The sequence below is a fragment of the Oryctolagus cuniculus genome, chromosome 17 (assembly GCF_964237555.1).
Source record: "Oryctolagus cuniculus chromosome 17, mOryCun1.1, whole genome shotgun sequence".
NCBI classification, from domain to species: Eukaryota; Metazoa; Chordata; class Mammalia; order Lagomorpha; family Leporidae; genus Oryctolagus; species Oryctolagus cuniculus.
Window position 1 is genome coordinate 7,446,122 of NC_091448.1, and position 23,326 is coordinate 7,469,447.

A 23,326-nucleotide genomic window follows, 5' to 3' on the forward strand; every position below is an offset into this window, starting at 1 on the left:
ACCATAAACCTCCTCTCTCTGAAAGCACTCCCCAGGGTGGCTGTGTCCATAGCTGACCCTGGAAGCGTGTCTCTCTCTCTCTTTCTCCTGAATTTCTGTCATTTTAGATGGCATTGAAGAGGAAAACGTGGGTTCGACGCCCATGTCCCCAGGGGGCTGTCACAGAGGGCCACCTAGCTCCACACCAGGGGCCGGAAGATGGGTGCACTGGTGTAACCTTCCCCTTATGTTTCTAGGTGAAATCGGAGGTCTCAGACGGACGTGCCGGGTGCTTCTAACCAGGGAAGAAGGGCCAGAAGGAAGCAAGGTGAGCTGCTCGCGGTCACCTCTCACGGGGCGGGTTCTGCACTCCTCTCCCGAGACGCCCCTCCCGCCGCTGCACGGCAGCCCAGGGCGCTGGTTGGCAGGTAGGTGGCTTGCAGTTTAACCACCAGAGGAGGGCCCAGAGACTCAGGGTCAGAGGCACACGTGGTCATGGCTGTTAATCCGGGCCGGGCCGCCTTCCCCTGGCTTTTACTTGGCTTCAGTTATTTGCATCTCTCACGGCAACAGCAGGTAGGTCAAGTTACGCCCAATCCACAGATGAAGAAACCGAGGTGCAGTTACTGACACAAGGTTGCCCTGGTAGCTTGTGAGGAAGCCTGGACCCCAAGCCGGGCTGGTACCCTCGCCGTGGCCTGCTGACCATGTCCGGGAGTGGCCGCGGCTGCCCAGCCCACTGCCTGTCAGCCCCTGCCGCCTGCCTTGTTTGCACAGAGGCCGCAGGACACGGAGGTCTTGCCATGTACAGGAAGGAGCCTGTGAGTACAGGAGATAGGACAGGTGGATTGCACCTGCTGCGTTTCCGGGACACAGAGTCTGTCTGTGTGGGTCAGTGGGCCGTCACGGATGGCGAAGTCTGGTTCTAATAAAGTAGGAAGTTTGATTTGCCTCTAGCTGTCCAGACTCCCGTTATCCACAGCAGCTGCAGCTGTGGCCGTGTCAGTCTCGGTGACTGAGCCGGAAGCCGAGAACGTGGGCGCGTTTGGCTGCAGGCAGGACTGTTGCTTTCTCCTGTGAAGCCTGGGACAGGGAGTGCTGAGCAATGCAGGCGGGGTTTTGGAGCCAGACTGGTAACTTTGCAGATTTGTCACTGGTGGTCTGGTGTAGTGGTAAAGAGAACGGGACCGGAGGGCCGGGGCCTGGCTGCAGATCCAGATTCCATGACTCCCTCACTTTGCCACCAGGGGCCAGTGACCTTCGCTTCTCTGGACTTGGTTTTCCCTGTCTGTAAAATGGACATACTAAAGACAGTCCTTTCTGCAGCGTGGGGTCAGAGGAGATCGGCGCCTAGGGCAGTGCCTGGGACGTGTTGAGTGTACAGTAAGTGTGGGTCTTTCTGTTCTAATTCTGGGAGGCCCTGGCTGTGCTCCTGCAGATGGCTGAGCCCCAGCTTCTTCATCTGTTACACACGATCCTAACGCCCGGTTCTCGGGCAGAACGAGAAGTGCGTGAGACAACACTCATCACAAGTTAGGTGCTAGGGGCCGGCGCTATGGCCTAGTGGGTAAAGCAGCTGCCAGCAATGCCGGCATCCCATATGGGCGCCGGTTCAAGTCCCGGCTGCTCCTCTTCCGATCCAGCTCCCTGCTAATGTTCCTGGAAAAGCAGCAGAGGATGGCCCAAGTCCTTGGGCCCCTGCACCCATGTGGGAGACCAGGAAGAAGCTCCTGGCTTCGGATTGGTGCAGCTCCGGCTGTTGTGGCCATTTGAGGAGTGAACCAGCAGATGGAAGACCTCTCTCTCTCTCTCTCTCTCTCTCTCTGCCTGTCTATAACTCTGCCTTTCAAATAAATAAGTAATTATTAAAAAAAAAAATTGGGAGCTAGCAAGGCCCTGTGTGTTAGTGCTTTTCCTCGTTTATCTACCTTATTCCATGTGGATTGGTTACAAGGAAGGTGGCCCGCGGTTTGAGCCCCACCCCCTCCACTAGAATCCGAAGGCCTGACAGCTGCTCCACGCAGTTTTCACCTTGAACGTCCTCCCCACTTCCGTAGTCGTGGCTTTCATGGAACAAGCTGAGATCCCGACAAAAGGCTCCAACGTTAGGACTTCCGGTCTTTCCTTTCCAAAGTAGTTTTTTGTTAGTAGTGTTTTGTTTTGTGTGTGGTTTTTTTTTTTTTTTTTTTTTTTTTTTTTTTTTTTTTTTTTTTACAGGCAGAGTGGACAGTGAGAGAGAGAGACAGAGAGAAAGGTCTTCCTTTTTCCTTTGGTTCACCCCCCAGTGGCCGCTGCGGCCGGCGCGCTGCAGCCGGCGCACCGCATTGATCCAAAGCCAGGAGCCAGGTGCTTCTCCTGGTCTCCCATGGGGTGCAGGGCCCAAGCACTTGGGCCATCCTCCACTGCACTCCCAGGCCACAGCAGAGAGCTGGCCTGGAAGAGGGGCAACCGGGACAGAATCTGGGACTAGAACCCGGTGTGCCGGTGCCGCAAGGCGGAGGATTAGCCTATTGAGCCGCGGCACCAGCCCCAAAGTAATTGTTTGTTCCTTCCTTAAGCCTATTTTTTTTTTAAAAAAAAAGGATCTATTTATTTATTTATTCATTTATTTGAAAGTCAGAGTGACAGAGAAAGGGAGGTGGGACTGGGAGGAACGAAAGATTTGCCCACTGCTTGCTCACTCCCCAGATGCCTGCCCTTCCGCAGCCAGGGCCAGCAGCTCCATCCGGGTTGCCTGTGTGGTTGGCAGGGACCCAAGCACCCGGACCCTCATCTGCTGCCTCCCTGGTGCCTTGGCAGAAAGCAGGACGAGAAGCAGAGGAGCTAGGACTCAAACTGGCTTTTTTTTTTTTTTTTTTTCTGGATATGGGATGCGATTTTCCCAAGCAGCGGCTTAATCTGCTGTGTCACAACGCCCACTCTGTGTTCAACCTGCCAGTTTCTTTCGGTTTAAAAAAAACTATGTTGAGTTGGGTGTTATTTATTTGAGAAACAGAGAGGAATCTTCCACCCACTGCCCCACTGCCTAGACACTTGCAGCAGCCAGGGCTGGGCCCGGCAGAAGCTCACATGTCACTCTCCGATTTTACAGAAGCTACTGTGGGTCTCTGTGTATTGTCACAGCCACCAGATCCCCATGGACAAACCCTCTCAGCCCCCCTTCCCACCACTTCCCCCTCACATTTGGATCTTTCAGCCCAGCTGTCCTAACCGTGTCTGTCCCCCACCCCGCCCCGTGTCTCCCCGCCTGCTCCGCGTGTCACCACCTGTGTGTCCCAGCCCCACAGCAGGGCCCCTGGGACTGGCGGCTCCTTTGCGCGGTCCACTAGCTCACCTTCAGGGTAGCCTGGTGATCGGGCTCTGCCTCCCCAGCTGGTGCCTCCAGAGTAGGGTGAGCCAGGACGGGCTCATTTCCATTACTTGATCGGCCACCCTGTTCCTTTTTCACTGCTCCCCTGGAGGGCCAGGAGCACACACTAGGTGCCCAGTGATGGTCGCTGGAGGGAGCAGGGCCTGGAACAAGTCACAGTGTAGCCACTGGGCGGGCGTGGTGACTGCCGGGCTGAGCGTGTGCTGGCGCAGGGAACGGCTCCCGAGTGACTCCCAGGCCACTGCTTTCCCAGAACAGCATCTCCTGCCTGCCCCAGCCCTCTACCTTCCCTGCTCAGGTGACCGCCACCCAGCGCCAGTTCATTTCCTAAGATGCTGTCCCAGGGCCGGTGCTGTGGCGTAGAAGGCTAGACCTCCACCTGTGGCTCTAGCATCCCATGTGGGTGCCGGTTTGTGCCCTGGCTGCCTCTCTTCCTATCCAGCTCTCTGCTTGTGGCCTGGGAGAGCAGTGGAGGATGGCCTGGGTGCTTGGGTGCACCCCTGGGAGACCCTGAGGAAGCTCCTGGCTCCTGGCTTCAGATCAGCCCAGCTCTGGCCATTGCGGCCATTTGGGGAGTGAACCAGCGGATAGAAGACCTCTCTCTTGTCTCTCCCTTTCTCTGTCTGTGATTCTGCCTCTCAAATAAATAAATAAACATCTTTTAAAAAATGCAGCCCCTTCCTCTCACCTGAATGGTGATAATTTCCCTCCTCCTTCATTTGTTCATAAACTCCTTCAATCATTCATTCATTTATCTAATATTTATCGGGTACCTGGCGGAGAACAGGGGCCAAACAAAACAGGCCTGATGCTAGACAGTGGAAAGGAGTCAATAAGTCAGTTACCAAGCATGTAAGAAGGTGGTGGTTTTGTGTTAGAAAAAAGTTAAAACGATGGTAGAGGGGCCGGCACTGTGGCACAGCGGGTTAAAACCCTGGCCTGAAGTGCCGGCATCCCATATAGGAGCCGGTTCTAGTCCCAGCTGCTCCTCTTCCAATCCAGCTCTCTGCTGTGGCCTGGGAAGGCGGTAGAAGATGACCCAAGTTCTTGGGCCCCTGCACCCATGTGGGAGACCTGGAAGAAGCTCCTGCTCCTGGCTTTGGAGCGACGAAACTCCGGCCATTGCGGTCATCTGGGGAGTGAACCAGCAGATGGAAGACCTCTCTCTCTTTCTCTACCTCTCTCTGTAACTCTGTCTTTCAAAATAAATAAAATAAATCTTTAAAAAAAAAACGAAGGTAGAGACGCACTTCCAGTGTGCCGTCCAGGGCAGGTAGAGGGGGCAGCACTAAACTGAGGAGGTGGCCGCACTGGAGCCCAGACCCCAGGAGGGGAGGGGCACTGGGGTGGACGAGCAGCGCCATGGAGGCCCAAAGCAGGAGCGCAGGAGTCTCCAGCAGGTGGAAGCACAGGTGCGTGGCTGTGGCTGGGGCTCAGCGAGGACCTGGGGGCCAGATGAGGCAGGGCCTGCAGGCCTCAGCCCTGCCCTCCTGGGGAACTGGGAGCCCCAGCGGGGTGTTGAGCTGGGTGCTGTGTTCCTACTCAGTGTTTGAAGGCCCTTTTTCCCAGGGGCTGGTGTGGAAGTCCAGGAGAACAGGGCAGTGAGAGGGAGGGGCGGTACCCTAGCAGACAGGGGCTGGGCCACGCCCCTTCCTCTCTTGTCCCCACCACACATCCAGGACAGCAGAGTGACCTTCCTGGGGGTGATGGACTGCAAAGCTGTGCCACATCTCAGGGGCTGCTTCTCCTCTTGGCTCCCCGACCTGCAAGGCCACTGAGGAGGAAAAGAGAAGGAAAGACAAAACAAAGGGAGCGGGGAAGATGGATAGGAGGTTAGGAGGTGAGAGATCGAGTTCCCACACGCTCATTCCAGTTGCGTTAGAGCAGCGAGGGGTGCCACCAGCCGTGATGTCACCAGCTGTGATGTCATCACGCATGGAGCAGCTGTCCCTGCTGGAGAGCGCCCCACGTGGCCTTCCCAGCACGGTGGCCTGTGGGGACTCCTGGTCCTGTAGCCTCGTGCCTTCTTCTCTCATCTTCCCCCACCCTCTCGGAAAGGGAGCCTTGATGGCCGCAGGAATGAGTGGGGACAGCCAGCGTGCCTGTCTTTCTTGTTCTGTGGCCGTGACAGCTAAGGGTGCAGCCAAGCTCGCATCGGAACCAGCAGGCCTCTCTGAGCAGGTCCCCACGAGGCCCTGGTTTTGCTGGGGGTTGTTGGCGAAAGCCTTGTGGTGATGACCCATCTGAAGACTGCACCCGTAAGGGAGCGAATGCCTTGTTCCTTTCTCTAGCGCACTTCTCCGGTGCTCATGTATACATTGAGCCAACCAGGGCCTGGGGCCAGGACCCCCTTCTCCCCCCCAAGTCCTGTCCCCCGAGGAAACCAAGAAACCTCTGTGTGTGTGTGTGTGTGTGTGTGTATACCTGCTCTGTCGGAGACGCTTGGAGCAAGGAAGGGGCGGTGGGAGCGGTGCCGTCTTTCCCTGTGCGTTTCTGCGCGATTTGCCGTGGGACATCCCCTGCCGTGTACTCTCCTCCCTCCAGACCAGCAGCCTGGGGAGATGGAGGGAGATGGAGCCTGGCGCCTGGGTTCCGGGAGCAGGTGCCGTAAACGGTGCGATCGCAGTGGTCATTTCCTCGCCTTGCAGCCCCTGAGACTCCCGCGTGAGACTCCGAGGACCGTCTTTGCAGACGGGAAATCCGACACCCAGGGAGGACATGCTCTTTCCTCGGGTCCATCCATCACCGTCGCACACGTGTGTGTGTGTGTGTGTGTGTGTGTGTGTGTGTGGTAGGGAGGGGCATGCAAGTGCTGATGCCTGCTGGAGCCCTGATTTAGAGCAAAAAGCTGAGGCTCTGGGAGGAAGAGGCAACTCCTGGTTCTGAGTGGCGGCGGGCGGCGGGGATGAGCTCAGCGGGGACCAGAGCCATCCAGAGCCCTGGCAGACGGAACTTCCCCTCCAGGTCCAACTGTGAGTCACTGGTGTTCATGTCCCTGCAGCGGGCTGCATCCCCCGGCCTCCCACTTCACCCATGGTCACAGCTCAGGCCTCATGACTCACTTGGCTCCTCCAGCCAAGCGCCGGGGGTGGAGTCTGTCTCCTGCTGGCATCTGGACCCTTGGTGCCATCGACGACGTAGCCGCTTGGCTGGCCACGTTCTCAGATGCTATGTGCAAGACGTGTGTCCCAGGGAAAGCCCCGCTCCAGCTGCGAAGGTCAAGCCGGAGCCACGGCTGCAGCCAGCAGATTTCAAAATGCATGTTGGAAAGTCCAGGGGGCTCCTGGAGGTGAAGCAGCGGCAGCCACAGCTTCCTGAGCCCCAGGGGCCGAGTTCGGCTGTGACACCTGAGAAACAGCCCCAGCTCGCGAGCGCAGTGTTTCAGCGCACAGCGCTGGAGCCGTCCCGTTGACACAGCAGAGTTCCAGCAAAAGGGCAACGGCTTGCGGGTGTCAGATTTCCCACCACACCCAGCTCTCCCCTTCTGCTGTCAGCTCTCCTCCTTGGTTGTCATCTTCCAAGGAAAGAAATAGTGTCATCTTTTCTCACCTGTCAGTCTCGCACCTGCCTGGAGCCCCTGGCACTGCCCGATCTGATGTCATCTGTGTTGATTGTCTGTTTTAGAAACCAGGTAGCGAGTGGGACTTTCTGCGGGTTGAGATGAGAGTAAATCCCCAAACTGTTTTGGGGAGATATTTTTTCACCTCCTGTTTTTCATTTCCACGTTTTCTTTTCTCTCTCTCTCTCTCTTTAACTCTCTCTCTTTTTTAATATCAAAGACAATCGTATGAGAGAGCATAGGGAAGTGGGGAAGAAAAGATCACCCCCAAAATGGACCAGCAAACTCCAGTCTGTGGGAAATGGAATAAGAGAGGAGGTTGTGCTGGTGCAGAACGTTTTGAAATGCACGCCTTTAAGGTTTTCAAAAAATGTTCATGGAAAATAGCCTCGTTTAAAAAAAAAAACTGTACACAGGTTTCGGGTTTTTTCTGGGTGGATATCTTGTCTCCGATGACATGCAGTCGGTGTCCTCTGTCCAGGGGATTAATCCTGAGATCCCAGAGCCACCTCTGGAGCTGACATGCCCCGCCCCCCCGCCTGGCATCCCAAGCAGGGAGGTGTGGGTCAGCGGTCCTGCGGCTCCGTTTACCTGCCACTGGCCTCTGCCCTTCCCAAGGATGATGAAGATGGCTGGCTGAGTACATTGCAGTTTTGTCCACTGGCTCATCAGTTCTGGAACTTTCCATAACTTGTCATCTCTGCTTTCAAGCACAGGTTTGGGGAGGTACGGGAGCCATGTTAAGGGTAAGGATCAAAGGTGAGGCGGCCCTACCTGGGCCCGTGGCATGGGTGCCCAGCTGTTGGGCCCTGTCTTTCTCAGGTAGCTCATCAGACTCTTCCTAGATAGTGAGTGAGCCAGCTGTCCCCAAGAGAAGGAAGGTGGGGGACAAGTCGGGGGTGCAGGGACCAGGTCCCTCTCCGGGTCCCTCACTGTCTAGCGTCTGGCCTTGACCAGGGGCTCAGCTCCACAGGGCTCAGCTGACCTGGGGAACAGGTAGGCCGAAGGTTTGGGCATGCATGTTCGTTGGCCAAGGTGTGCGACTTGAGCAAAGGGGTCAGGCTCCGGGTGACTCAGTCTGCTAGCAAACTATAAAAGGGAAATGACTCACTCCCAACCCCGAACAAGAACTCCTAAGGCCAGGCCGCCAGCACCTGTCTGGGGCTTGGTTAGTTATTAACGCTGCCAGTCAGAGTGTCATGGGAACCGGGTGCTGGCCTGCAGGGCTGCAGGCAGCTGGGCGTTTCACAGCTTGCAAACTCCTCCACGCACCTTCTCGTGGTTCCTCTCTGCCTGGCTCATGGAGCCCTTGGTTCCCTGGCATCATCCGCGGGGGCCCTAGAGGATGCCACTTCCACAAGGATGATGAGGGAGGAACCTCAGCACCCCTGCCCCCCCCACACACCTTATTCATTCATTCATTCATTCATTCATTTTGTCCTGCTGGAGCATCAGGTCACAGGAGCCAGCCTGGATCTGGGCGTTGCAGGAGTGGGCTATGCATGGGGCTACCTTGCAGGTGCCAGCCCTGGAGTTCTGGTTGGTGTGGCTCAGTCAGGTCCACAACGAATGCCTTAGGGTGGTGTCGGCTGTGTCAGTCCAGGAGCCCCACCCGAAAGAAACCAACTGCGCCACCTCCCATGGCCCTGACTTGAGGGTCATTGGTGTATACCCCCGTGACCTGGGGCTCCCGACCTAACGGAGTCCTCTTCCTCTTGCTCCACCTGCTCTGGGGCTGCTTGGGAGCTCAGTAAAATGCAAGGCCTGGGCGTGAGCATTTCTGCAGGGTAGAGGGGCAGAGCTGGGCTCCGGAGTGGAGCCGAGAGTTCACATCAGCTCTGCTTTCTCCTTTCCCTTCCCCACGTCTGGAAAAGTCCGGAGCAGGCAGCTTCTCCCATGCCCCCCAAAGGTGTGTGTCATCCCTCTCTGGGAGGCCAGGCGCGGGCACCAGCCAGGCCTGCGACTGCCAGGGCCAGGCCCCTCTACGTCCAGACTGTCGAGCAGAAGGAAGAGCCGGATGGAGCAGAAAGACCTGGGAGGTTTAGCAAGTCAGGCTCCCCAGTGTCTGAAGAAAAGAGCGGTCCCTGGTGTTTGCTACCCGCTGGGTCCAGCCTGCCAGACAGCACAGAGGGCATGGAGACCCCCCCCCCCTTGGCTGCCGGGGCTAGGCATTGGGACCCAAGCCCCCTGGGTGGCCTTGAGCGAGCCGTCGCCCCGCGCCTGGACAGTTTCCCTGTCTGTAAAGTGGGAAGAACAACAGCACCTGTCTTGCTTACTCCACCGGATTTGTGTGAGATCACTGCGCATGTGACAAGGTTCTGGGAGTGGCCAAGGGCCACCCAGATCGGGACGGAGGCCCGGGGTGCTTAGGGTGATCAGCAGCACAGCCGGGCTGGAGGTCTGGGCTGCCTCCGGGAGCCTGGCTTTACCCGTCCCAACCTGGGGCTTAAGAGCGTCTCAGGCCTCCCACAGCTGACAAATCCCCTGCCTGATGGGTGTGTCGTCTGGGCTTGGGCTCAGCAGCCAGCCTGCCCGCCCTGGGCTGCTCTGCCTTCGTGACTTGGGCAGGCACAGACATTGGTCCCAGTGCCCCGTCTCTTAGGTCTTCCTGTGGAGACACTCGGGGGCACGGAGTCCTTTGGTCTGTGTAGTCGTTTGGGTGCTGGGCTCAGGTGTCTCCATCTGTGGGATTTGGCCATGTTGTCACCTTTGCGCCATCAAAGGAGAGAGAGGTGCTTTGAATGTCAGATTTTTATCCCGTCGTGTGTACACCAAGAGGTGCCCGTGGTCTCATTCGTTCGTAGCATTTCCTTTGTTGTGGTCTGTCTTGCTTTACAGGGCTCTGTGCCTGCGTTGACAAGAGGAATGTCAGGGTTGAAGGGGCGTTATGGAGGGCAGTAGGCATCTGTCTACTGGGTCCCAAGTGCCCGGTGCTGGGCTCAGCGGCTTGGGTGCAGTCTTGGCTCTCATAAAACTCAAACTCTTTGTGACCACCTAGGTGCACCTGCCACCTGGACCCGTAATGTCCTTTATGTCTTCCTGGGTGGTGCTGTCTGCTGGAACACTTGGACAGCGGGAATTCTCTTTCCCAGGGCCACTTCCTCTCACAAGGGCAACTCCAGTTGTTGGGAAGTTCATTCATTTTAGGGAGTCTCCACCTGCTTCCAGAAGCCCCCACTGGTGGGCCCCAGACAGACGGCAGGCTGTGGGGGTGCAGCCTTGTGGGGTGCAAACTACAGAGCTGTTCTGTGAGGGCCTGACCCCTGGGACCTAGAAGAATCACTGAAGACTGTGGAGCTGCTGAGATTGGAGGAAGAGACTGACTGAAGGGGGTTGGGGAGAGTGAGACACAGCAAGAGAGAGAGAGAGAGAGAGAGAGAGAGGTTGCAGGCCATCTCTAGTGGTTCAAGTGCCCCCAGAAGATTCATGTTCATTGAGGATCTCAGAATGTAACTTGATTCAGAAATAAAGATGTAATTAATTAGTAAGGATTTGCAGTAAGGTCATTTTTGGAGTCGGGGTGGACCTAAATCCAACGGCAAGTCTTAGAGTTCTAAGGGAGAAGGTGATGAGTGTGGAGGCCGAGGCTGGAGGGGCGCATCCACAGAGCCTGGCTGGCTGGGAGAGATGTGAGGGACAAAGTCTCCCTCTCCCCCGGAACCTCCTGAAGTAGCCAGCTCGGCCCAGACCTCGGCTTTGCACTCGTGGCCTCCTGACCCGTGAGAGAAGAAATCCATGTTGTTTTAGCTACAGGTTTGTGGCAGCAAGAGGCAGCCAATGCATCGTCCAACTGTGAGGAGTGGCACGAAAGAGCAAGGAGACAGGAGTAACCAAGCTCTGTAGGGGATGAGGGGACTTAGACTTGGGGTGGGGGCCGGGGCATTGGGCTGCACGCATGGTCAGGACCTGGGCTGGCTCCTTTGTGGGGGTGTGAGCGGGCTTGGGTTGTGTCACAAGAGAGCTCAGCAAAGAGCCAGCCCTGGACCCCCTGCCTCTGCCCTCTGTCCACTTACTCCCCCCCGCCCAGAACAGGATCAAACCATCTTTAACCCTCGTACCGCCCCCCCCCCCCCACATAAATCCACGGCTTGTACAAGGCGGGGAGCTGCCAGAGGCTTATTAAATAATGCAGTATTTCTGTGGCTTGTTAGTGTCTTGTAGGATCGTGCCATATTTTTGAACAGTTCTTTGTTCTTTCCAGTGCTGTTCTTTGTCTGTAACCTAAGGCTCCGATGATCATCTCTGTAGCAAGAACTTTCTCCTTATCTGTACTACTGCCCTGAGGCCACTGTCTCCACTCACCGAGAGTCTGAGGTTTAAAACAACCTGGATTTCTTTTCGTAGGGTTCTGGAGGCTGGAGGTCTGAAATGGGACTTAAAGTCGAGTTGTCAGCAGGGCTGTAGGGGACGAGCGTTGCTGTCTCTTGTGGCTGCCAGCATCCCCTCGCTTGTGGGCACGTCACTCTGGTCTGTGCCCTTGAGGTCACATCGAGTTCCCCTCCCTGTAGTCAAGTCCCGGTCTGCCACCCTCTTCTGAGGATGTCTGTGATAACATTGAGGACCCAACTGGATAAAGCCCAGATAATCTCCCCATCTCAAGATCGCTTACTTAATCCCGTCTACCAAATCCTTCTTGCCATATCCGGTAATGTTCATATCTTGCGGGGATTAGAACCTGGCTAACCTGATTAGAACCTGTTGGAAGTGGGAGACACACAGACCAGGGATGGGTCTCCTTACTCAGCTCATCACCGTACCCTGTCTAGATACACACAAGCAATTCCTACAGGTGGATTTACAGGAACAAAGGGTGGTATACTTAGGCAGGATGAAGGTACTCAGTGTTCATGCAGCCAGTGACTTTTTGTTGCTGTCCCTTTAAGAGCTGTTCTAAACTGTCCTGGGAGTCAGCTGGGATTGGGGCAGGTGGCTGTAGATTGAAATCCCCATTACAGGAATCATTGAAAGTTAGCCTGTAGGAAGCTCGGGCTAATGAGATAATTCCCATTAGGAGAGGAAGGAAGTGAAGGTAGCCGACCTCCTTTCTGTCTCTAATTTATAGGATTCATTGAAACCACCCCCCCTCCCCCTCGGCCCCTTCTTCAGCCACCCATTCGAGTTCGGGTTGCTGTGTCCACCCTGTCTGCCAGCCAGGCCCCTGGTGTCCAGCAGGTCCCAGCATGCCCAGGAGCCAGGGAAGGTTGCCTTCCGCCCAGCCGAGGCATTGGGGCTCTTTTCTTGGCAGCTGTTCCGGAGAATCTCTGCCTGCCCGCTGTCTCCTTTTCCCAGAGCCTCGCCCGGCTGCCCCCATTCCTGCCCCTGCCCCGCCGGGGAGGGGGCCCGGTGCCCACAGGACCAAAGAAAAGAGAAAAGCCGTCAACAGGACGCGGGCTCCAGGGGACGCAGAGACCAAAGCTGCCAACGTTCTGTTTGCTTCCTTCCTCCAACCCCCTGTGCTCTTGGGGGGGGGGAGGGGAGGGGGGAAGGGGAGGGGAGGGGAAGGGAGAAGCAGAAAAAAAAAAAAAAACTCCCCAACGCCCCGAGAACAAGAGCGAGATCGCTGCCTTCCTGTGTGGCTGTGCCGCTTCCACTTTTGGTCAAAGTTCTCTGCAAACATGAAAATCCAGTTTGGGTTTTTAATTAGAACAGTGTGAAGCTACCCAAACTGCAGGGTTTATGAAGTTCGCATCAGACCCTGGAAACACATCTGGGGGCTGGAGAGAGAGAGAGAAGCCCAGAGAGAGGAGAGAAGGAGAGAGAGAAAGTGAGTGAGCTCCTGGCTCCTTGGGCTGTGCTGCCGTCAGCCCATTGCCTAGTACACGTATTCAATGCCCTTTTGCAAGGCTGGCCGCCCCCACCCCCTGCCCTAGAAGGGACGCTGGCCCAGGGGGGAAGGGTGGCTCTTTCTTGCCCGAGTTCACTTCTTTTCCTCCTCTCAGCCTCCCGAGGGAGGCCATGTGGTGGAGTCCTCTGCGTCAGGGCCGAGGGCCAGCGTGGCTCTGGCCCTGGGGACCATCCAGCAGCCCTGATGTGCCGTGTGGGTGGCCTGTTCCGTGAACCTGCTGCCTGACCTCCAGCGCCTCTGAGAGCCCAGCTGCAGCCTGCCCAGTCCTCTGTTTGCTGTTGGCTGAGTGGGCCATCTGAGAAGCGGAGGAGCGAGGCCCTGCGGTTGGCTGCTAGGTGGCCCCTGAGGGACATGTTGCATGGTAAGGAGAGGATAGGAGGGAGTCTGGGACCCGGGTGCCCACTATCTGAATGGTCCTGGCCTCGTGGTGACAGAGGGTGCCGAGGCCCAGCTTCCCTCGTCACCTTGACACAGGTGTCCTGGCCGTGCAGGACCAGGACCGGGCAGGGCGCTCCCCCGCTCCCCCTGCCCCCAGCAGTGTATCTGATTGGCCTTCTCTGGCCCTTAAGACTGCAGTGTTGCTAAAGAGAGCAAGACAGAGACAGATAAAAAAGCAGGGCTTCAGCGTGCAGGATGCAGTTAGAAGAATGGCAGATGCCAGGGCGGACGCGAGAGTTGGGGGATTGGCATTTCAGGGTTAAACAGTAGCACAGCTAAAGTGCACAGCACCTTTGCTACTCTGGGCTAAAGCTTTTTTTTTTTTTTTTTTTTTTTGACAGGCAGAGTTAGACAGTGAGAGAGAGAGACACACAGAGAAAGGTCTTCCTTCTGTTGGTTCACCCCCCAAATGGCCGCTACAGTTGGTGTGCTGCTCCAATCTGAAGCCAGGAGCCAGGTGCTTCCTCCTGGTCTCCCATGCGGGTGCAGGGTCCAAGCACTTGGGCCATCCTCCACTGCACTCCTGGGCCACAGCAGAGAGCTGGACTGGAAGAAGAGCAGCCGGGACAGAATCTGGTGCCCCAACTGGAACTAGAACCTGGGGTACCGGTGCCACAGGCAGAGGATTAGCCTAGTGAGCTGTGGTGCTAGCTCAGCTAAAGCTTTTAACAGTAGCTCAGAGCCGGAGCCATGGCTCACTAGGCTAATCCTCCGCCTTGCGGCGCCGGCACACGGGGTTCTAGTCCCGGTCGGGGCGCCGGATTCTGTCCCAGTTGCCCCTCTTCCAGGCCAGCTCTCTGCGGTGACCAGGGAGTGCAGTGGAGGATGGCCCAAGTGCTTGGGCCCTGCACCTGCATGGGAGACCAGGAGAAGTACCTGGCTCCTGCCATTGGATCAGCGCGGTGCGCCAGCTGCAGCGCGCCAGCCATTGGAGGGTGAAGCGACGGCAAAGGAAGACCTTTCTCTCTGTCTCTCTCTCTCACTGTCCACTCTGCCTGTCCAAAAAAAAAAAAAAAACAAAAAAACAAAAAAACAAAAAAACAAAAAACAAAAAACGTAGCTCAGCGGCACTGCTCACTGTGGGGACTCCTTGAGTTCACATCCGCTGGCTTCCCCACCGCCTGCCTGCATTGGTGGCTGCTCAGAATCTTTAGCGGCTGTTGAAGCAACATGGGGAGAAGAAGAGGTAAGAATTGACCCCAGTGCTAAGAGCAACTTTACTAATGACAAAAAGAAAGAAAAAAGGGGTGATGGAAGGTGGATCTGGGCTTTTTTGCATACTCCTCAGGTGAGGTCTATACCAGAAAAATAGCCTTGGAAGTGGCGTATTGTCCTTCCTTCCTTGGAAATGTACTGCCTGTGTTTTGATAGAGATAGTGCCATAGGGAAGTGGGGTAATCAGAGTAATTCCTTAGGGCATCTTGCAAGTGGAACTCAGTCCTCACAACCTCCCACGGCGGAGAAGGTGCTCCCATTGTCCTCGATGTACACCTGGGTCAAAGAGAAGTGAGGAACTCACTCAGGATCCTACAACCGAGAAGAGGCTGACCCAGGACTTGAACCTTGGTCTGACTGGTGTCGTTAAAGCTCAGGTCCCTCTGGTGAGATGTGCTGTCTTCCTGTTGGTAGACTTGAGTGCGCTGTGTCCTGCCATTCTTGTGAGATAGCTTGTGTTCCTGGTGATCCATTCACCCATTCCTTTGTTCATCCTTACATCAACCATCCACCTGTCTGTCCATCTATCCATCCATTCATCCATCTGTCTATCCATCCATTCAACCATCTGTCTACCCGTCCATTCAACCATCCATCCATCTGTCCATCCACCCGTCCATCCACCCGTCTGTCCATCCATCCATCTGTTCATCCATTCAACCATCCACTCATTCATCCATCTGTCTGTCCATCCATTCAACCATCTGTCTACCCGTCCATCTATCCATCCAACCATCCATCCATCCATCTAACCATCCCTCCATCCCTCCATCCATCTATATGCGTCCATTGACCTATCCATTCGTGTGTCTCTCAGTGTCAAATAATAAGCACAGCACCCTCAATGCAAAGACAAAAAACATAAGCTTGCAGCTGACCAGTGGCCAGTCCATGCCGCGGGGCTGGGAAACACTCAACAGCGCCATCGTTGAGGGCATGTGTTCTCTCTCTCGTGTCAGCCATGACCCAGACCCAGACACATCAGAATCCTTCTTGAATCCCCACTGCGTGAGTGGCAGCGAAGGCCCACGAGGGACCAAGTGAGGGGGGACGTGGCGACATCATAAACAACCTCGTCTCCCTGTCCCCTCCATGGCCTGATGTAGAGGCGAGAGGAGCTCCTCCGTGGTCTCGGTGCAGCTGTTTCTCTCTCCTCCTGTTCCCTGTAGTGCAGCAGGGCCAGGACTCTGCCTGCCCAGCCCTCTGTTTGCTGTTGGCTGAGTGGGCCATCTGAGAAGCGGAGGAGCGAGGCCCTGCGGTTGGCTGCTGGGTGGCCCCTGAGGGACATGGTGCATGATAAGGAGAGGACAGAAGGGAGTCTGGGACCCGGGTGCCCACTATCTGTAGAGTCCATCTCTAGGAACAACCCCACGGGAGGATAACAAGGGATCCAGGCGGGCCGGTTCGGAAGCGTCTTTGATCTGCCCAGAAGTTAGTGCTTTTCAGTGGAGAACCGCAAAGCAGCCCCACCCGGGGCCCAGAGATAACAGACTGGTGCAATCGCGAACCCCCGGCCTCTTGATAATGCCGGGTTTTATTGAGGTCTGGTTTTCACCCAATGGGAACACATCCGGCAGGCATCAAAGGGAGCAGGCGTCACCTTGTGCAAAGAATCCTGGGCCCTCGGGGGTGTGCGTGTGTGGCTGTGTGTGCACAGGGCAGCCCGTTGGCAGTTACTCTTCTGTGGATCAGAGGCCGCCACCCCGCAGAGGGGCCTCGCGGGTGGGGAAGCCCGATCTCCTGAGCTGTCCCGGCAGGTGGCAATGCGCCATCTTTGTTTTGACAGGCACTCCTGGGTCATTTTGTCCAAGGGCAGTAGGTAGGAGAAAGGTAATGGGGAGGTGAGGCTGGAGCGTACCCTGTAGGGGCCTCAGACTCCAGGCAGATAGGTGAGTCTCACCTGTCACAGTGGGAGGAACAGGATGTGGGAGACGGTGGCAGCAAAGTAGGGGGAGCTTTGCAATGAAGTGGCTGGGGCGTGGTCCTCGGAGAAGGTGCCTCTCCCTGCTCACCCCTCGGGCTGCCTGCTGTCTTATCCAGGCTGTCGGGTCACTGTGCCTCATGCACTGGCCTCAGGGGACCAGAGAAACACCACAGTGCAAGCATCCCATCTGCAAGCTTTTGAAGGTTCACTTATTTTTTTTTTTTTAAAGATGTATTTATTTGAACGGCAGAGTTAGAGAAAGAGAGAGAGAGAGAGAGAGAGGTCTTCTATTTACTGGGCTAGGCCAAAGTCAGGAGCCAGGAACTCTAATCCACCCAAGCACTTGGGCTGTCATCTGCTACTTTCCCAGGTGCATTAGCAGGGAGCTGGATCAGAAGTGGAGCAGCTGGGACTCGAACTTGCACCCATATGGGATGCCGGCATCGCAGTGGTGGCCTCACCTGCTGTACCGCAACAGCCCCTCATACATTTGCAAGAATCAGGACAGTCTCATGGGAGCTGTACAAGCTGGAGGTCTTCGTCAAGTGGAGACACGTTTTGACTCTGTGGGCGGGAGAGCTGGGTAGGAAGGGGCAGCAGGTGCACTGGGAATGACCAAAGCCAGCAGCAAAGTCTGATGTCCATGGGACTCACATGCTGCCACCAGCAGTCTGGTAAAAGCCCCTGGGAGCAGGACGGGGCCCTGGCCTGCGACCTGGCTCCCTGGCATCTCTGGCGTGGCTGGTAGGCAATACTGCATTAGTTCTTTGTCCTGCTCGGCGGCACTCGGTGGCCTGAGGAAAGAGGAGGCAGAACCCTCCGGGAAAGGATTGGAGGCGATGGCCGATCTTTGCACCTGAGCTGCTGGCACGCACTGGGAGTCGGCCTTTTCTGCGTGCTTTATGGATAGAGGCACACCTGCTCCCTGGTTCTCCCATCTGGGCCGGGCAGGTGGGGCTGCGGTAGGTGGGGGAAGGGAAGCCATCTCAGCTGGGGCCTTCCAGGAGTGGGCGCACCTGACCTTTGGAATCTGCTACTCGCTGTACTCGCTGCCTCTGCTCCTCCATCCCCCCCCTTGTCTCCCCGGGCTTACTGATTTGGGCCAAGGGAAGCAGGGAAAAACCTGGTCCCGGCATTTCAGCAGGGCAGCCTGGGAATGAACTCGGTTAGGAAGCCGCCTCCCAGGACTTCCTCCTCCTCTGCTAGTGCGTCCCTCCCTCCCTTTTTTTTTTTTTTTTTTTTTTTTACAAGCAGAGTGGACAGTGAGAGAGAGAGACAGAGAGAAAGGTCTTCCTTTGCCGTCGCTTCACCCTCCAATGGCCGCCGTGGCCAGCGCGCTGCGGCTGGCGCACCGCGCTGATCTGATGGCAGGAGCCAGGAGCCAGGTGCTTCTCCTGGTCTCCCATGGGGTGCAGGGCCCAAGCACCTGGGCCATCCTCCACTGCACTCCCTGGCCACAGCAGAGGGCTGGCCTGGAAGAGGGGCAACCGGGACAGAATCCGGCGCCCCGACCGGGACTAGAACCCGGTGTGCTGGCGCGCAGGCGGAGGATTAGCCTAGTGAGCCGCGGCGCCGGCCGCCTCCCTCCCTCTTTATGGCTATTCTCTCTCGAGACTCTCCCCCATTGGTCCTTCCCCACTCAGTGGCCAGCCCGGGGTTGCAAGCTCGCTCGCTCGCTCTCGGAGCCGCGTTCATCATTTGTGGGAGCGCAGCCCGCTCAGACCGGGGCCTCGTGGGAGGACCCTGGTTTTGGCGCCTGCAGGCTTCCCCCACTGCAGGAAGAATTTACGTGCCCTGCTCCTGCGCCGGCCTCCCTGCGGGATGGCCGGCGTCTCTGTTGAGTGAGGTGCTGTTTGTGGCACCTCGTGGGGGCTGACTCGCGTGTGTCTTGTTTATTGGGGGGAGGAGACGGAGGCTTCGCGTGGTTATTCATGGTGAGACCGAGAGGTGTCCACCCTGTTCTTGTGGGAAATGAAGTGACACAGCCATCAGGAATGCAACCCCAAGCGCCTGTGGCTCTCGGGACGTTTCTCGTGTCTTTCCTACAGCCGGTGCGCGGGACCTGCTGCCAGCTCCGTGCCGTGTCTCCCCTGGGCCCCTGCTGGCCCCCTGCAGCCGTTGCTAACGCCCCCGGGCTGCACCTTGGACTCACCTGGGGACCTTTAACTGTTGCCTCAGGCCCGCCCTCATAGATTTGGATTTCACTAGGCTGGGTGTGGCTCAGGCATTGGAATTTTGAAAAGCTTCCCAGGTGATTCTAAGGTGCAGCCAAGATCCTGAGAGAGCCAGTGCTCTGGGCAGTGCTTCTCCCCTGGGGCAATTGGGCACCCTCTCCCCACCCTAGAGGCACTGGCAGGCCCTGTCTGAGACCGGGGTGCGCCGGCATCCAGGGGTGGGAGCCGGGGATGTTGGTGAGCGTCCTGAAGCCCACAGGGTGGTCTCCCACTACCGCGGCACCTCCTGGAGAAACCTCGCCCAGAACACTGGTTCTCACACTGGACTGTGCCCCACAAGCCCTGGAGGTTTCGCTGAAATCCTAACTGCCGGGCCGCACACTCGGAGTTTCCGGTTCAGTGAGTCTGGGGTGCCGCTCAAGAATTTATTTCTACCAAGTTCCTGGTGAGGCTGCAGCTGTTGGCCCAGAGCTAGGCTTTGAGAACTCGTGCTGCAGGAGGACTGGGAATCTGGCGAGGAGTCCATTGTGGTTACTAGAAGACTCGAAAGCAGCCGTGACTTGTCTGAGACACAAGTGTCCTTTTCTTTCATGTGACAGAAAGCCAGAGGAAGGCCATCCCCGGCTGTGCGGCAGCTCTGGAGTTCCCAGGGTGTTCCTCATAGTCCATGATGGCTGTGGAGCACCAGCCATCGTGTTTGTATTGAACACAGAAGGCAGTCAGATTTTTAAAAATAAATAAGTAAATAAGCTCCCTCTGTGCCAGTTTGAGTCCTGGCTGCTCCATTTCCAATCCAGCTTCCTGCTAATGCTCCTGAGAAAGCAGCGGAAGATGGCCCGAGGTCTTGGGCCCCTGCACTCACGTGGGAGACCTGCATGAAGTTCTCGGTTCCTGGTTGCAGCCTGGTGCAACCCTGGCTGTTGTGGCCATCTGAGGCATGAACCAGAAGATGGAAGGTTTTCTCTCTCTCCCTGGCCCTCTGTCACTTTGCCTTTTAAATAAATAAATAAATAAATAAATAGATCTCAAAAAAAAAAAAAAAAAAAAAAGGAGTTGGGCTCCCCAGCCCCTTTTGAGCAGTAGCTCCCAATCTCCCACAGTGCTCTGCTTGCTTCCTTGGCCAGATCTTGGTTACGTTGCCGTATCCAGCTGCGTTGGAGGCTGGGAGATGTCGTCTTTCAAAAATTTTGTTTTGTTTTCTTTAATTCACGGCTGCAATGTCAGCAGAAATCGGTTCTGTTAGGAAGTAGAAAGGGTGGAATAGATATTTGGGTGGGCAGGCAGCAGCTTCTGCCATGTACGCGTGTCTAATCTATCCGAAGAGTTACCAGTTATTTGGTATCCACCATGCACCAGGGGCTTTTCATGTATTATCTCATTTAATCCAAAGAGCTTTGCAAGGTAGCTAATAATACTATCTCGATTCTGCAGTGACGAAACTGAGGCTTTCAGAGATTAAGCCGCCTGCCCCAGGTACAGCCGCGAGTGGTGCAGTTTAGCAGCCTGGTTCCAGGCTGGGCTGCTTCCTGCCTCAGTTGCTCGCGGAGTCCTGCCTCTCTCCTCCTGAGCCTGCAGGTGCTGGCTGTGCCTTTCGAAGACAAATTCTGGGCCTCACTGCCCTGACCTGGTCCGTTTCGCTGTGACCTGCATCCCCTGGGACACCTTCAGGCTCCTGTGGGGAATGGAAACACAACAGGAGCCACACAGGCTCCGGGGGCTGAGGTCAAGTTCTCTCCCGCGCAGTTCCCTTCTGGAAGCCTTGAGGGGAGACTCTGTTCCCTTGCCTCGGCTCCCTTCCTTCCTCCATGCGTTCATTTCATTTCTTCTCATTTTTCTTTTTTTTTTTTTAAAGGATTTATTTATTTATTTATTTGAAAGTTATAGCTGGCGCTGCGGCTCAGTAGGCTAATCCTCCGCCTTGTGGTGCCGGCACACCAGGTTCTAGTCCCGGTTGGGGCGCCAGATTCTGTCCCGGTTGCCCCTCTTCCAGGCCAGCTCTCTGCTGTGGCCAGGGAGTGCAGTGCAGGATGGCCCCAGTGCTTGGGCCCTGCACCCCATGGGAGACCAGGAGAAGCACCTGGCTCCTGCCATCTGATCAGCGCGGTGCGCCGGCCATAGCACACTGGCCATGGCGGCCATTGGAGGGTGAACCAACGGCAAAGGAAGACCTTTCTCTCTGTCTCTTTCTCTCACACTGTCCACTCTGCCTGTCAAAAAAAAAAAAAAGTTATACAGAGAGAGAAGGAGAAGCAGAGAGAGAGAGAGAGAAAGGTCTTCCATCCGCTGGTTCACTCCCCAATTGGCTGCAACAGCTGGAGCTGTGCTGATTCGAAGCCAGGAGCCAGGAGCTTCTTCCGGGTCTCCCACGTGGGTGCAGGGACCCAAGGACTTGGGCCATCTTCCACTGCTTTCCCAGGCCATAGCAGAGAGCTGGATTGGAAGTGGAGCAGCCAGGACTCGAACTGGTGCCCATATGGGATGCTGGCACTGCAGGCAGCGGCCTTACCCGCTGTGCCACAGCGCCGGCCCCTCTTCTCATTTTTCAAGACTTACTTGTTTGAAAGTCAGGGAAAGGGAGAGACAGACACATCTGCTGGTTCATTACCCAGCCACAATGGCCAGGCTGCAGCTAGGAGCCAGGAGCTTCACCTGGGTCTCCCATGTGGGTTCAAGGGCCCCAAGCGCTTTAGCCATCTTCCACTGCTTTCCCAGGCTGTTAGCAGGGGGCTGGAGCAGCCAGATCAGAAGTGGAGCAGCCAGAACACAAACCTGTACCCATATGGGATGCCAGGGTTGTAGGCAACAGCTTTACCCACTATGCCACAATGCCGGCTCCTCTCTTTAAAGATTATTTACTTATTTATTTGAAATGTAGAGTGTCAGAGAGAAATGGAGAGACAGAGAGACAGACGTATCTTTCATCAGTTCCCCAAATGTCCACAACAGCCAGGGGCTGGGTGAATCCAAAGCTAGGAGCCTGGAGCTCCATCCGGCTCTCCCACGTGGGTGCAGGGACCAAGCACGTGGGCCGCCCTCCACTGCTTTCCCAGGTGCATTAGCAGGGAGCCGGATGGGGAGTGAAGCAGCCGGGCCTGGACCCAGTGCCCGTGTGGGATGCCAGTGTTACAAGTGAGGCTTCCCCCATCGTTCGACGCCAGCCCCATGCCTTTCCCTTTCCTGGCTTCCTGCCTTGTCACCCGGCTTCCATGATCACATCTCCCTGCACCTCTCTCTGATAAGGACACGTGATGGCACTGGGGGCCTCCTGGGATAAGCTCCCCGTCCCCATGCGCCTCCTAACCTCAGCACGTCTCCTTCCACGGGGCGACCGTCCTATCTTGAAGGGGCCAGGGTGCGGGTCTTGGGAGGCTCCTCCCAGCCCCCTACAGGAACCCTTGCTCTCCTGCCTTTCCTGGTTCCTGTTTTCCTTCCACAGAGGGTTCCAAACGTGGAGTGTACACTCTTGTCGGGGACTTTTAAAAGAGGGGAGAGCCCTGGTCGCAGGGCTAATCTGATCAGCCCCTGGTGGCCGTAGCTACGGGCCTGAAAACACTGAGTGTGCAGGGCTTCCGGGTAGGATTCTAAGGCTAGGTACTGGCTCAGATCTCTCCGTGCCTGCTAACCCTGGTGCCTCCTGTTGCCTCGCTCTAGGCTAATACAGGCGTGTCTTTAGCCAAATACAAATGCTCCAACTAGCCAGGGGGGGAGGGGGAGGGAGTGTTAGCATCTGCTGGCGTCCTGACCTCTTTCTCCCTTCCTTGAGTTCACTCCCTTCTCTGTGCTCCTCCACCCCTGCCCACCACCGTGGCCCCCTCCACTGGGTCCGCCCGCGCTGGGGAGCAGAGTCTGGGGTGTTGCGTGTTTTGCTATTTTTTATTTATTTATTATTTATTTATTTTTGCAAGCGCCTCGCAACACCCGCCCCTCCGTGTTGGATGTCCCACTGCCAAGTGCATGCGGTTGCCTGGCAACAAGAAGGAAGTCGCTGTGTGATTCACCCGGCCACTGCCAATTAATTTGCTGGCTGTGTGGGTCTCCCAGGGGGAAAGCCTTTCTCCAGCCTCCCTGTGAGACAGCGCCGAGGGCCGGGCCGCTGCCCATGGAGGCACAGGGAACCCGGAGCAAGCTGAGCGGGACATCTTGTCCGTTTGGGGCGTTTCCGGGTCCAGCGTTTCCGGGGGGCCTGGGCGACACCTGGCAGAGGCTCCCGGTTTCCTTCTTGGCCACCAATCAGAGCACTGCCCGGAGCGCCTCGCGCCTCTGTCTGTACCTTGGCTGCTGTTTTTGGCTTTATTTATTTATTTATTTGTAGGTGACTCAAAAACACAGACTCTCCTTGCCTGCCCAGTTCCCCTGCAGAGAAATACGCGTTCCAGCCTCTTCTCCCTGCGCCCTGAGCCCTGCCGTCCCTGGTGGGCGATCCGCGCCCTGCCCTCTGGGTAGCTGCATCGCCTCTGCCAGGGATTCTACCGAGGACCACGGTGATGAGCGCTCCCGTGGCCCTGGGCCTTACTCGGCCCCTCAAGGCCCCCCTGGTGTCCAGATGCCTCCGGAATCCGTAGGAGTCCCATCCCGACCCTGCTGCCCTGGGGCCTCGGGTGCCTGCGCAGACCCTCAGTCGGGATTGCCCCTCTGCTGCAGCCCGTGAGGACGGGGTTCTCCTGCCTGGTTCATTTTCTGTATCCCCAGCACCTGAACAGTGTGGTGCCTGTAACGCGTGGGTTTGCCCGTGTCAAGGTTTTTCCTCGTGGGGTGACGGTGACTGCTGGAATCAGAGACCCAGAGAGAAGCTGCTTGTATGTCCCAGACTCCCTCTCCCTCT

General features: G+C 56.6%; 1 long non-coding RNA gene across 2 annotated transcripts in view; it reads left to right on the plus strand.

The window, feature by feature from the left end:
- The window catches only part of LOC103351609 (uncharacterized), a 173,718-nt gene that overhangs the window by 143,505 nt on the left and 6,887 nt on the right, over positions 1–23,326 (plus strand). Inside the window, exon 2 of one of the 2 annotated variants that reach the window (XR_007911368.2) lies at positions 237–407. This is a non-coding gene — a long non-coding RNA (uncharacterized lncRNA). The remainder of the gene's footprint in view (positions 1–236; positions 408–23,326) is intronic. The other variant, XR_007911367.2, reaches the window with a different exon arrangement.